Raw genomic sequence first — 14,281 nt, 5'->3', positions numbered from 1 at the left:
ACCATCCATGATCACAGAAAGCATGTGGGTGTATAAACCAGTCATAGAGGAGCTGCTAAAGGGGGAACTTTATTGGGGGAACTTCATTCTTCACTACAAAAAGAAATACACAATGCGATTTATGCCTTTAAAGCAGAGTGTACAGGTCTGGGAGACCGCTCATCACATATTGACGACAAGATGGCAGAGATGACTGAGGCACATAATGAACTGGTGGATGACAATAATAACTTAGAGGAGTAAAGACTAAAGATTGCGGACATGGAAGATCATACATACAGGAAAAATATTAGGTTCCGTGGAATTCCAGAAAAGTAATCAGAAGTCTTATTTAACCCATTGTCGCACTAATTCCTGACGCTCCAAAGTCTGACCTTTTAAAAGACAGGGCACATCGGCTTCCTAAAACAAGATCTTTGCATAAAGAGATCCCAAGAGATGTAATAGCTGTCACCGGTGCTCCTGCGACCCAGATCTCGGGCTCACAAGTTTCAATCCCTGTTTGCAAGCCCGGTGCCCGTGCTTCTTACCTGTCCCTGCTCCTGTTCCACATCCTCTGGCTGTGCGCGTGCGTCCCCATCTCCTAGGGTGCGCACACACCATTTCCTAGAATTCCATATAAACCAGCTCCACTCTACACGCCCTGACGGATCTTTGTGCCTATTGCCCTAGAGAAAGTTTTGTTCCTATGCCCAGCGATGTTATTGTGATTTCCTGTTGTGACTCCGATTACATTATTGACTTCGATCCCGTGCTGTCTATCCTAAACTTCTGCTACGTCCCCGACTCTGATTCCATGCTACCTCCCTCGACCTCCTGTCTGTCCCTTAACACGGGTTTTCTTTACGATTCTGTACTTTGCCTCAGCTGTCACCGCAGCCAAAGTCGTGCCTGTGGAACGACCAGGAGGTACCACTCCGCAGCCTGTTTAACCCGCTTTGTGGTGGGTTCTGGTGAAAACCGAGTACCACTTAGACCCCGGTCCCAGGTGTAGGCTTACGTCATCATCCACGGTGGTCCAGTGGATCCAATACCCCCCTGGTGCCATGGCCATGGATCCCGCCAAGTTCCCATAAGTAAACTAGCTGATTTTACCAACGTCGTGGTCCAGCAGTCCCAGCAGATTGCCGTGCAAGGTGAACAGCGTGGACAAGTCACTGCCATGTTGCAGCAATTGATGGCTACACAGCAACTGCATCAAGCTCCTGCAGCTCCTCCTGCTACTCCGGTTAGCCTGCCTTCCGCTGGACCTGGGCTGAGACCTTCCATGCCATCGAAGTATGATGGGAACGCCTAGTTATGAAGGGGCTTTATCACCCAGTGCTCCCTGCACATTGAGCTTATGCAGACACAGTTTGTCATGGAATGGTGGAATTCATCATCAGCCTCCTCTCTAGAAAGGCCCTGGCATTGGCTACTCCCCTCTGGGACAGAAAAGACCTGGTTACCTCCTTCTTCGCTCGGGCGTCTTCAGCTGAGACCCCACTGCTGAACCTACTTCAAGGGTACTCATCTTTTGGTGACTATTCGGTTCCGTACTTTGTCTCTAAGCTAGCCTGGAATGAAGCAGCCCTGATATCATCCTGTAAAAAGGGACTTTTGGAACAAGTTAAAGATGCGCTGTCTGCATGTGACCTGGGCGACTACTCTAAGTGGTCTCATCTCTCTGGCCACTTAGATTTATATCTGGTTTATGGAGTGCTCTGAGGAGCAGCACCACACACAATTGCTCGACTGGCAGACATGAAGGTGATGAACAGAAGACTGCCTTCAATACTTGTGATGAGCACTTTGAGTACATGGTTGTGCCATTTGTACACTGCAACGCACCAGATGTTTTTCAAGAGTTTGTCAAAGACATTTTCAGAGACTTGCTATATACGTGTGTTGTGGTCTATCTGGACTATATCCTGGTGTTCTCTACAGACCTTGAGTCCCACTAGTCCCACGAGCGGCAAGTCCTCAGTCATTTGAGAGCCAATCGCCTTTACATCAAACTCGAGAAGTGCCAGGTCCACCAGAAGAGTTGTCCCTTTCTTGGCTACATTCTGACAAGAATCTACAGATGGATCCCGCTAAGTTGTCTGCGGTTCTTCAATGGCCTCACTCTGTGTGACTGCGCGCAATACAGAGATTCCTGGGATTTGCCAATTACTACTGGCAGTTTATTACGCACTTCTCCTCTCTTGCGTCTCCCATTATGGCGCTGACCAAAAAGAATGCCGATGCCAGACTCTGGCCCCCTGTAGCTGAAGAAGCCTTCTCTAGACTGAAGTTAGCCTTTGTCTCGGCCCCAGTTCTCACCCGGCCTGATACGGAGAAGCCATTCCAGCTGGAAGTTGACGCCTCCTCAGTAGCAGCTGGATAAGTGCTGACCCAGAAAAGGCCCAAGGGTGAACTCTTACTTGTAGGTTCTTTTCTAGACTTCTACCCTGCAGAGAGGAATTACTCCATAGGGGATTCTAGAGCTATTGGCCATAAAACTTTCAGAAGAGTGGAGCTATCTTCTGGAAGGAGCTCGTCATCCGGTTCATATCTACACCAATCATAAGAATCTCCTATATCTCCAGACTGTTCAGTCTCTCAATCATTCACAGGCTCGTTGGTCTCCCTTCTTTTCTCGGTTCTCGTGCCTATGATATTGTTTGGGAAGAACCGGCTCCTCGTCATATTGTTCCCATGGAACGACTGCTCCTGTGGACCTATGGCAGCTTCCTCCTGGCCAAACCTATGTCTGACCAGCTCTTCGGAAGAGGATACTGCCTTGGGGACAATGCTCTCATGTGGCTGGGCACCCTGAGGTGCAGAGATCTATTCCTCTCCTCTCATATCTCGTTATTACTGGTGGCCAGATCTGGTCAAGGACATTTGAGATTTTGTGCCTCCTGTGCCTGTAACAAGTCGTCACATCTCAAGCCTGCGGGTCTGCTCCTGCTGTTGCTGTACCCAGTTGCCCATGGATTCACATAGCCATGGACTTTATTACTGATCTCCCATCTTCTTCCGGTAATACAGTCATCTGGGTGGTAACAGATTGATTTTCCAAGATGTCCCATTTTTTTCATCTGCCAGGTCTGCCGTCAGCTCCACGCCTTGCCAGTCTGTTCTTCCTGCTTATCTTCCGGCTTCATGGTCTTCCCCTGCACATTGTCTTGGACCATAGGGTCCAGTTTGATTCCCGTTTCTGGCAATCCCTCCAATGGACCTTGGGCTTCTATCTCCGCCATTTTGTCTCCACCCGACAGGACGACTGGTCCACTCTTCTGCCATGGGCACACTCTCTGGAGTCTGAGTCTGCCGGTGCCACTCCTTTATTTGTTGTTTATGGATGACATCCACGCCCACCTCTTCCTATTTCCGTGTCTGCTGATGTTCCTTCCGTGGAAGAGTTGGTAGAAGATCTTAAGTCCATCTGGGAACAGACTCATCAACCTCTACTTGGTGTGTCAGCCTGCACCAAAACTCAGCGCAGACCTCCCCCAGTTTTTTTCTCCAGGTGATGGTGTGGTTCTCCTCCAGATATGTTCGGCTGAAGATTCCAAGCTATAAACTTGGGTCACATTTTCCTGGATCCCTTTAAGGTACTGCAGTACATCAATCCTGTGGCATACAATGCACCTACCATGCACATCCAGAACTGCTTCCCATGTCTCCCTCCTGAAGTCAGTCGTCTTGAACAGCTTCTTCCGACAGGTGCCTCCTCCTGCTCCTAAAGCTGATGCAACTGATGTCTTTGAGGTAAAGGAGGATATGAAGTTGGTCAGAGGAAAGCGGTTCTTTCTTGTCAACTGAAAGGGGTTTGGTCTGGAGGAGAGGTCCTGGGAACCTGAGGACAACATCCTGGACCATGATCTCTTGCAGAGATTTCTCCAGTCGAAGAAGAGGGGGAGGCGGGAGGGGGTACTGTCACAGGTGCTCCAGCGACTCAGATCTCGCCCGTTCTTCTTTCCTGTCCCCGCTTCTGTTACCTGTCCTCCGATCGTGCACGCACCTCCCTGTCTCCTAGGGCGCGCACGCGCTGGCTTAAGAAGATTTAAAGGGCATTTTAATTGTTGCTGGCCATTACCTAGAATTCCATAAAAACCAGATCCTCCCTGCACTCACTGCTTGTCCTGACCTTCTGCTGTCAGCAGGCTCTTGTAAAAAACCAGGTACCACTTAGACTTCATCCCAGGTGTCGGCTTACATCATCGCCCGCGGTGGTCCAGTGGGTCCACTACCCCCGATGCCTGACAAAAGCCTGCTTACATTTTTATCATTTTAAGGAGCATGTAATGAATACTTCAAGACAGGCGACTGAGCTACCAGAAAGATTCCAGAATATATCACTCTACACAGATCTTTCAGCAGCCAAACGATGCGAGTTCCAAGATGTGGCAAAAGTCTTCCAAGATCATGGTATCCTATAAAGATGGGGTTTTCCCATCAAAATCAATATTTCTATTGATGGAAGAAAAATAGTAGCAATGTCTCTTGAAAAGCTTATTCAACTTCTACAGGAGTGAGAATTAGTCCCAGCTGAGAACAGACAACTCAAGTTAGGAAAACTTCAGCATCCCGTATGGGAAAAGAATGGGAGGAGGTAACAAAGAGATGAAAACCGGGTACAAGAACAAGAAGAAGTTACTATGATGTCAATTACAGGCCTCTCTTCTTTTTAACCCCTTCCTGACGCGCGCCGGGTCCCGATGCATGGAGAGGGCTTGCGGGCCGACCCCTCTCCATAGCCGGTAAGTCTTTGCTGCTACTTCGTTTTAACCCATTCATTACAATGTGCTAAATGCACATTGTAATGAATGGGGAGTAAAATCCACCTATACTGCCATACTGCAGTATGGCAGTATATGGTAGGATCGATCAGACAACCTAGTGTTAGAGAACCCTAGGGAGTCTGAAAAATAGTAAAAGTAAAAATAAAAAAAAGTTTTTTAAAAAAATGATAATAAAAAAAACCTAAAAATTCTAATCACCCACCTTTCCCAAGAACTGATATAAATATAAATAAACAGTAAAAATCATAAACACATTAGGTATCGCCGCGTCCGAAAATGTCCGATCTATCAAAATATAATAACGGTTTTTCACTGCGTTTAACCCCGTAACAGAAAATAGCATCCAAAGTCGAAAATGGCATTTATTTGCCATTTTGAAAAAAATCTAAAAAAATTAATAAAAAGTGATGAAAAGGTTGCACAGTCCTAAAACACTATAGCAATGAAACCGCCATCAAAATTCGCAAAAAATGACACTACCCATAGCTCTGTACACCAAAGTATGAAAAAGTTATTGGCGCCAGAAGATGGCAAAATAAAAAAAAAAATTTTGTACAGGAGGTTTTCATTTTTTTGATGTATGAAAACATTATAAAACCTATACAAATTTGGTATCCACGCGATCGCACCGACCCAAAGAATAAAGTAGACATGCCCTTTGGCACAGTTAAAGCTGTAAAATCCAAACCCACAAGAAAACATCGCAAATGTGTTTTTTTTTTACCATTTTCACTACATTTGGAATTTTTTTCCCGCTTCCCAGTACACGGCATGGAATATTAAATACCGTCACTATGAAGTGCAATTTGTTACGCAGAAAATAAGCCATCACAGAGCTCTTTATGTGGAAAAATAAAAAAGTTATAGATTTTTGAAGGTGGTGAGTGAAAAATGGAAGTGAAAAAACTAAAAAAGGCCATGTCGTTAAGGGGTTAAGTGAGAGAACTGCACCATTGGTGGCCGACTAAATCCCCCTTTTCCCCACTGTACGTATAAATGGTTTTATATTGCTGGTATGTAAGTTTTGTCCTTCAAATTGACAAATAAAACAGTATGCTCTTCAATGTTTACGCTTCATAACACACTAATCTTTTGCTTTACATTTTCATATGTTGAGAAACCCTGTTTCAACACAGGACATCGCAAACAATAATTAACTTCTTGGTTTTCAGTAAGTTCCACTAGGCAAGTATTTGCAACTTGATAATCATTATTTCTATTCCTTCCTGGTTATTCTATGATTGTTAATTGTATCATCATGTTTGCGTATCATATGCTTCATGTTTGCATTTTACAAGCTTACAACATAACTTCGATTTTGCACTGAATCATTATCAAAAGCTAGGAATTTCATGTAAGACTTCCTCAATAAATCTAATTAACCGTCAGAGTGTTTAGAAAAAAGAGAAAATGACTACTAGACATATATAAATATATTAAATATAAGGTTGATTACTCATTACAGTAAAAAATGTAATTATAATATATTGTACTGTACTGATATACCCGTGATGAAACATTTGGCATGTGAAACAAGCGTAGATGATCAGCTCCCTCAATTTGCTAGATTGGTCATACGCCTGCCAATCCGGCAATACATCTGGGTCCCAAACCAGAAAATAGAGTTCACTTATCTCTAGTAATAGGTGATCTGCCCACATGAGGTCTTTGCATATGTGTCTCCTTTGAAAACTGCCATATATTTCAGTCTATCATTGTGACTACTTTGGGTTGCCTTTCATCCTTTGTGTATGTTTTCATTAATATATTTTTACTCTTGATGTATCAATAAAGTTTAATAAAGGATAATGTGTCACCTCACTATTTACTCTGGTTATGTTATACTGCTAGTTGAATTGGGGACTAGTTACACACTTCCACATATATTAACCCATTGGAGAGCCTACTAAAGTGCTAGAACAGAGCCAATAGTAAGGTTTCCCTTCAATTGTATCTCATGGCTCATGTTCATATACAAAAACCCTTTAAAGAGCATTTAATTAATGCAAATTTGTCATGATATGGTCATTTTCCCCTCTATTCTGTAAATATGTACACCTCTTGTTGCACAAGTTCAGCATAGCCATCCACAACAATTACCCGATTCACTTAAAATAGCAGATGTCTCAAATATTATTATGGTGAATGTCAGGCCTGGGCTTCCAACTGTTATAACAACCAATAAGCAACCCCCCACCGATGACACCTCTACCACATCCCTTACTGCAACATGATGTTCAGTTTTGTCATGGTGTGAGAATAGGTTAATAATAACAGACCAGACATACACGCCGGGATTTAGTAGCAATTCCTGGCGCTTGTGCAGAGAGGGGGCAGAGCAGCGCCTTACGGTGGACCAGTATGGGTTTTTTATGCCCAGGGGCTGCACACTGCCTATAGCCTGAACCTGTTCAGGGATAGAAGAGCCTCGGTGGCACAGCATTTTATTGCGCTGTGCTGCCGGCCGCTCTGGATTTATCAGGAGGTCGGAGCCTCCTGATAATTCTGACATGTGTCGGGGCCGGGAGGAGCATTATACGCTGGCGCAATAATTGCCAGTGTGTAATAAATGTGCTCCAAAGTGAATTTGATATCTGCATGATCATACTGAGTAGAGAATGTAGAGAAAGCGTTATTTAGACTGCAATGTAAAAGCCATAAAAACTAAAGAAATTGAAGAAGATTACACAATACTTTTGGCCAATTATACTAGATTTGAAATCTTTTTTCCAGATACCTAAAACACTTCAGGTGCCAAAACAGTACATAAAAGGCGCCACTAGCAAATACAAGCCGGTAAAGTGCCATGGCATTAAAGGGGTAAACAAACCGGTGCACAGATGACACGGACCGTGACACGGGACATCAGCGGCACCGGACGAGGTAAGTACACGTTTATTATTTTTAAAAAGCCCAGCCCGGCCCTATGTAAATTAAGGAGTTACAGCATTCTAGGTCTGCTTTCTTCCCTGCTCAATTTAATAGCGAAAAAAAAGGTCATTGACGTTAATTTCTTATCAATGTCAATAAAATATGATCATCAAAGTGGAAAATACAAAAGTACAACTAAATCTTAAGCAAGCTTTGCTTTTCATATTGATTAATGATTTACCAGTTTTATGGAAAATCAAAACCAATATAGGATAACAACCATAGAAAATTCTCTGTTTATGTCCTTTAGTAATTTAAATATTAAAATTAAATCTTAAAATTAAAATCTGAAATCTTTCTTTAGGCCCATGAAAAATAACCAAAAGAGCCTTGCACTTGTTCTGTGCAGTTACAGGCTTAGGTAATTTCTCTGGGGAAAAATGTCCATCAACCAGCCATAAACATATGGACTTGGGTAAGAGGTGATCAAGACAGGGATAATGTGGGGGGCGTGGCCGAACTATGGAGGAGACCAGACGTGTCTCTGAGTAGCTCCTGCAGCTGAACCCTCAGACAAAGCTGTATCACCTTGCTATATACCACTCAAGCACCCCGATGGGTCCCAAAAAACGGGGAACTCCCCAGGCACCGAGTGTCACTGTCCCCAAAGGTGCAACTAAGTGGATTGGGAGATTTCTATCCCCTCTGACAACCCCAGAGCCCAGTGCCACGTGGCGCCGACATGGCAGCACGATACTCCGCACAGTCCTTCGCATCGGCCGCACAGCCCCGACAACAGCAGCACTCACCAGACTTCGGGAATGCAATTCGTGTGCTGGATCCCCCAAGCAAGCACCTGAAGGTACCGGCAGGCGCTTGATTAGGAAATGGAGCGGGCTGCGCCGTCCTCCAAGATGGGGGCGCAAGCAATCTCCAGCTCCGTCGCACAATACGATGCTGCAGTAAAACCTGCGCTGGCCGGAACACGGACCCCGCGTCAGCCCACAGCCTTGGCACCAGAAGCGGTGCACCAAGACACAGAGGAGGGGGCCTTACCCCCAGAAGCATTAAAGCAGTGTTGGTCGGCCAGAAGCAAGGCGACACAGCAGATACACCTCACTTCCCAGTACCCACGGCTGCATCCTGTGGGCTATGCACCCGGGCCCCTAACCAGCCGACCAACTGCAAGGGTCATCTGAGGCCTCAGGGGGCACTAAAGCAGCTTTGAGGGGTATGTAGTGCCCATCACAGGAGGCCCACCCAAGGCCAATTACTGACCAAAATGAATCTCTAGACTGTTCCTTGCTTCATGGATTGGAAAATCTGAAGAGTGGCCACCCACACCTGGAGATTGCTCCCCAGCAGTCCACGCCTCACCTCCCTCACCCCCCTTGTCTGCGTCCCATTATCCGTGTGGGGCTGCACCTGCAATGTCACCTTATTATACACTCTCTGCTGTCACAACATTCGCAGATAGTGATGACTGAGTTTCCACCTGTCCTTTTATCACAAGAATGTGGGGCACTATTGGAGTTAAGAGCCCTCCGTGCACATCTACACTCGGGAAGTTACATGGCATGGAAAGTTACATGGCACACCAAGAGCAGTCATACGGGTCAGAATTAGGGGTAGTGAAAGAGTGAAGAGTCTCCACTGTAGAAGACAGTGAAGCGACCATCTGTAACAGAATGAACAACCTCGAATCTTCTCTGTCCCTATATTCCTTCCAGCTACAACTTTTAGCTGATCAGTTAGACGAGACTGAAAACAGGGGTCGTCGCAATAATATAAGGCAGTGGTGACGAACCTATGGCACGGGTGCCAGAGGTGGCACTCCGAGCCATCTCTAAGGGCACCCTTGCCATCACTCAAGGCCTCTTGCAGTCCCAGGCAGCCCAGGACCCTAGAAGGAAGCTACCATGATAATCCAAAATTCCTTTCCTTCTTTCTACTATATTGGTGTTCTTAGGTGCCAATACAATTTAAACCTGTGAAAGAGCAGGGAGTCATAAGTTACTGCTTAAATTGTCGCATTGGCACGTTGCAAAAAATATGTGGGTTTTGTTTGTAGTTTGGGCACTCGATGTCTAAAAGGTTTGCCATCACTGATATAAGGGTTCGTGGCCTCCAGTGAAAGGTGGAAGCTTCCCACTTACATGACACCCTTCGGCAGATATTCAATTCCATACTTGAGACTCCATCTGACACACCCTTAGAACTGGATCGGGCACGCCGAGCTCCACAGGCTAAACCCAGTGACCAGGCCACGCCCAGAGATGTCATTTGTAGGGTTCATAAGTACCAAATTAAGGACGCCATTATGTCCAAAGCCAGGGACATGGAGAACATACAGTTCCTGGGGATTTCCGCTTTGTTTACATGTCCGCTACAAAGGGGGTAGATACACCCTACGACATCCGGCTGAAGTTCCCGATCTTTCAGCTACTTTAGGCTTCCCAGCACTAGTCATCACAGAGTGGCCAAGGCTCCCTATCCCGGAGGGATTAGATAGAGGCCCTCCCCCCACTCCCAGCTAGACCTCCAAGTCGCCGAGATCGCGGAGGTCGGAGAGGACGTCAGGGAGCTCCAGATAATCAGTGATGCAGCCTGTTTTTGCCAGTTATTTGATATTATGGACAATAATGCACAAAAAAGGACAGGCACTGCCAGAATCAAAGATTGCCCATGCATCCTAAGCAACATGTATAACAAACACCAGAAAAGATAGATGCATATACTGGACCAATGTACAAATACAAATTTTATTAATCAAAACAAGACAAGACAAAAAATACAATAAAAACACTAAAAGGATACAACGATAACATGTACCCAGCTCTCACCGGTCCAGAAGTGACCCAGACCCCCCTGATTCAAAAGCTGCCCACCAATACAAAATGTTAGAGTATCAAAGCTGGCACAGTAAAGTAAACAATTGCATTGAACCTGTAGTGAATGAATGTATTAAGGGTGTAGAATACCTGCCCTACTGATACAATACCCAGCTAGATAAACCGCATGGGACCAAGTGTAGAGGGTGATGGAGGTGGACAAAGAGCCAGGAAGGTGGAAAACCCCACGCGTATCGTCACTGCAGGGTGACTTACCCCTGAGGTACCCTTTTAGTGTTTTTATTGTATTTTTTGTCTTGTCTTGTTTTGATTACTAAAATTTATATTTGTACATTGGACCAGTATATGCATCTATCTTTTCTGGTGTTTGTTATTTTTATTATTTGATATTATGTTACATTTAGTCAAGTTACCAAAGGGTTATATATCAACATTTTACTGTGCTCTGACTGCAAGCGTGTGTTACTTACCAGATTATACATCCATGTTTGAATATGAGCTCTGGCTCAATTCACTTAACCTTGAGACATGCCGGAGATAGCCCATACTGGGGTGGATCCTCTCTTACCCAAAATATTTTGTAAATTTTGGATAGCTTTCACTTTCTCCTCTTTCCTTCACGCTTCTTCACTAACAGCAACCGGGGGTCACAGATACTGTATTTGCTTACTCCTCCTCTCTAGTTTACCCGTTTCCCACTGGGGTCTACACGTACGGCAGGACCGTTCGTGTATATATAGTCAACACCCCAACTTAATCTCTAGATCTGCATAGATTAAGGTTACTTGTTTGTTGTTGTCTGTTTTGTCTACTTGTCTTACTTCCCTATACAAATCACAACCTATACCCTCTTCCCTCTTTTCATTCTTCTTCTATCTTCAACCCCACAACTTGACACCGCCATGCCTAATCTGTCGTTATCTTTTTGTTCCTTCAATGTCAAGGGTCTCAATGCTCCAGCAAAAAATGGACAAATATTATATAGCCTTAATAAGCAGTAGGTCCTTATAGCCCTTTTTCAAGAAACTCATTTTGTGGCTAATGCGATACCTAACTGTCCTACCAATCTATACTCCAAATGGTTTCATTGCCCACACCTGGATAAAAAAGCAGGGGGGTCGCCATAGCTTTACATAAAACACTGAATTACATTCTGATAGACTCAAAATACGACCCAGGGGGTAGATTTTTGTTCCTGAAAATCAGTGTTGGAGGTGCTATTTTTACCATTGCTAATGCATATTTCCCTAACTCTAGCCAGGTCTCCTTTGGGGTCTCAGTGCTCCGATTACTGGCGGAATTTGCAAATGGGTAGATTTCAACATGGTGATGGACGTGGACTTGGACACAACCACAGGTAGTTCCCCTGTCTCCTTTGCCAAACGCCATAGACTAAAAACTGAACTTCGAGCTCTTCATCTGGTTGACATGTGGCGCACATTACACCCTTCCAACAAGGAGTATGGCTACCATTCCCTTGCTCACAACTCCTATCATAGGCTCGATTATATTTTCCTCTTACATAGGCTACTGAACATGCTACCTAGATGCTCTATTGATACACTCCTTTGGTCAGATCATGCTCCTGTCTTTGGCTCTCTAGAAGGCTCCCCCTTCCCGGGACGGAAAGGCACCTGGCAGCTTAATGATCATTTATTGGATGATCACTTGTGCATGGAGGAATTGAAAACGGCAATTCGCTCCGCTTCAGAGAACCCTATTCTGCATGCCCCTACGCCTCTCAATACATGGGATGCCCTTAAAAGTAAATTGCAATCCATCCTCATTTCACATGGGGCCAGATTGAAACGAGAAAGAGCTCATAAACTTAGGACACTACTACGATCCTTAGCTGACAAAGAATGCGTTAACAAACCTACCCCTTCGGAGCTCTTTAAAGCTGATATCTCTTCCATACGGAAGGAGGTTTTGTCTATCCTTGACCAGAAGTATTGTTGTGCTAGGGAATGCATGCAGAGGGGCTTCTTTGAATATGGCCACAAATGCGGAGCTTGGTTAGCCAAAGCACTCTATCCCCGCAACCCGACCACTCACAGTTTTGCTATAAACTACCGGGAAAAGGGGCTAGTACACAAAGAGTACCAGATCCTAGACGAATTTTCCAAATTCTATTCCAAGTTGTATAACATTGGAGATGGCCACTCCGGGCCCTCCAAACCCTCCACAGAGGCGGTTGTTACTTAGAGACAAATTCGTTACCCACTATCCCAAATGCTGATGCCTTCTCTCTGGAGGAGGATTTCTCAGAAGAGGAGGTTGCATATGTCATTAAGAATCTTAAACCCGGTAAAAGTCCAGGCCCTGATGGCTTCACCCCTAGATTTTACAAAAAGTGTAAGTTAGAGTTAGTTCCTCTGCTAACCAAAGCCTTTAACACCATCTCTGAGAATTGCCCCCTTTCGAGTCAAGCCCTGCAAGCCTACATCACAGTGATCCCCAAGCCAGGAAAGGACCAGACACATTGGGGCAGATTTACTTACCCGGTCCTGTCGAGATCCAGTGGGGCGTTCTCTGTGGAGGATTCGGGTCTTCCGGCGATTCACTAAGGTAGTGCGCCCGATGTCCACCAGACGTTGCTGCTGCGCTGAAGTCCATCGGAGTTCTCTGAAGTTCACTGTCCTACCGTGGGTGTAGGTAAGCGATACTTTAAAAAAAAAAAATACAGCGTTTTTTCTAAATCCGTCGGGTTTTCTTACGGCCACGCCCCCCCCCCCCCCCCGATTTCCGTAGTGTGCATGGCGGCGCCGATGTGCCACAATCCCATCGCGTGCACTAAAAACCCAGGGCAATTCATGGAAAGTCGGCGCAAAGCGGTAATATTCAGGTAACCCGACAGAAAAACGTGAGTTGGGCCCTTAGTAAATGACCCCCATTGTGGGAATTTCTACCCCATATCCCTGTGGATGTGGACACCAAAATATTTTCTAAGCTTCTAGCACTCTGACTTCAGCCTCTCATTCCATCTTTGATACATCAAGAACAAGTGGGGTTTGTCCCGGGATCAGGAACACCTCTTTGATAGCGAAGGCAAAGACTTCCAGAACCCCCTTGTGTCTATTGTCCATTGACGCTGAAAAAGCTTTTGATCAAGTACACTGGGGGTTCCTGGAGTTGACCTCGCACCGGTGTCCCCTTTCCGCTGGACGGATACGTCCATTAAATATTTGGGTGTTCACATTCCCTCGGATCTTTCCCGCTTATACTCTCTCAACCACGAATCGCTGTTGAAAGTCATAGAGGCTGATCTGACTAAATGGCAACCATTGGCCCTATCCTGGTTTGGGAGAATCAATGTACTAAAAATGGACATCCTCCCTCGACTTTTGTCCCTCTTCCAGACTGTTCCCTGGGATATACCCTGACCCTTTTTTATATCCCTCCAAAAAATCACTTGCCACTTTATATGGCAGGGTTCCTTACCCCATATAAGAAGAAACCTTCTTATATGACTCAAAATAAACGGGGGGTGGGGATGCCGGACTTCATATCCTATCTTAGGGTAAGTGCGTATTGGATCTTTTCCATCATAAAACAAGGAAATTATGGGTCAAATCAGAACTGGAGATCTCCCCCCGACAGGCGTTGGGTTCTTTTTGGTTACCGCAATCCGTTACTTTGCAATCCCTCCATTTACCACATGCTCTGAGGACTATCCTACAAGCTTGGAGAAAATTTGTGTTTAAAATGCAAATAGTATCCGCACCGGGCCCTATGACCCCGATCTTGGGCAACCCACAATTCACTCCGGGGCTAAGTGCCTGATTC

This window comes from Engystomops pustulosus, chromosome 4, assembly GCF_040894005.1.
Source record: "Engystomops pustulosus chromosome 4, aEngPut4.maternal, whole genome shotgun sequence".
Taxonomy (NCBI): Eukaryota; Metazoa; Chordata; class Amphibia; order Anura; family Leptodactylidae; genus Engystomops; species Engystomops pustulosus.
This window is presented reverse-complemented; position numbering follows the sequence as displayed.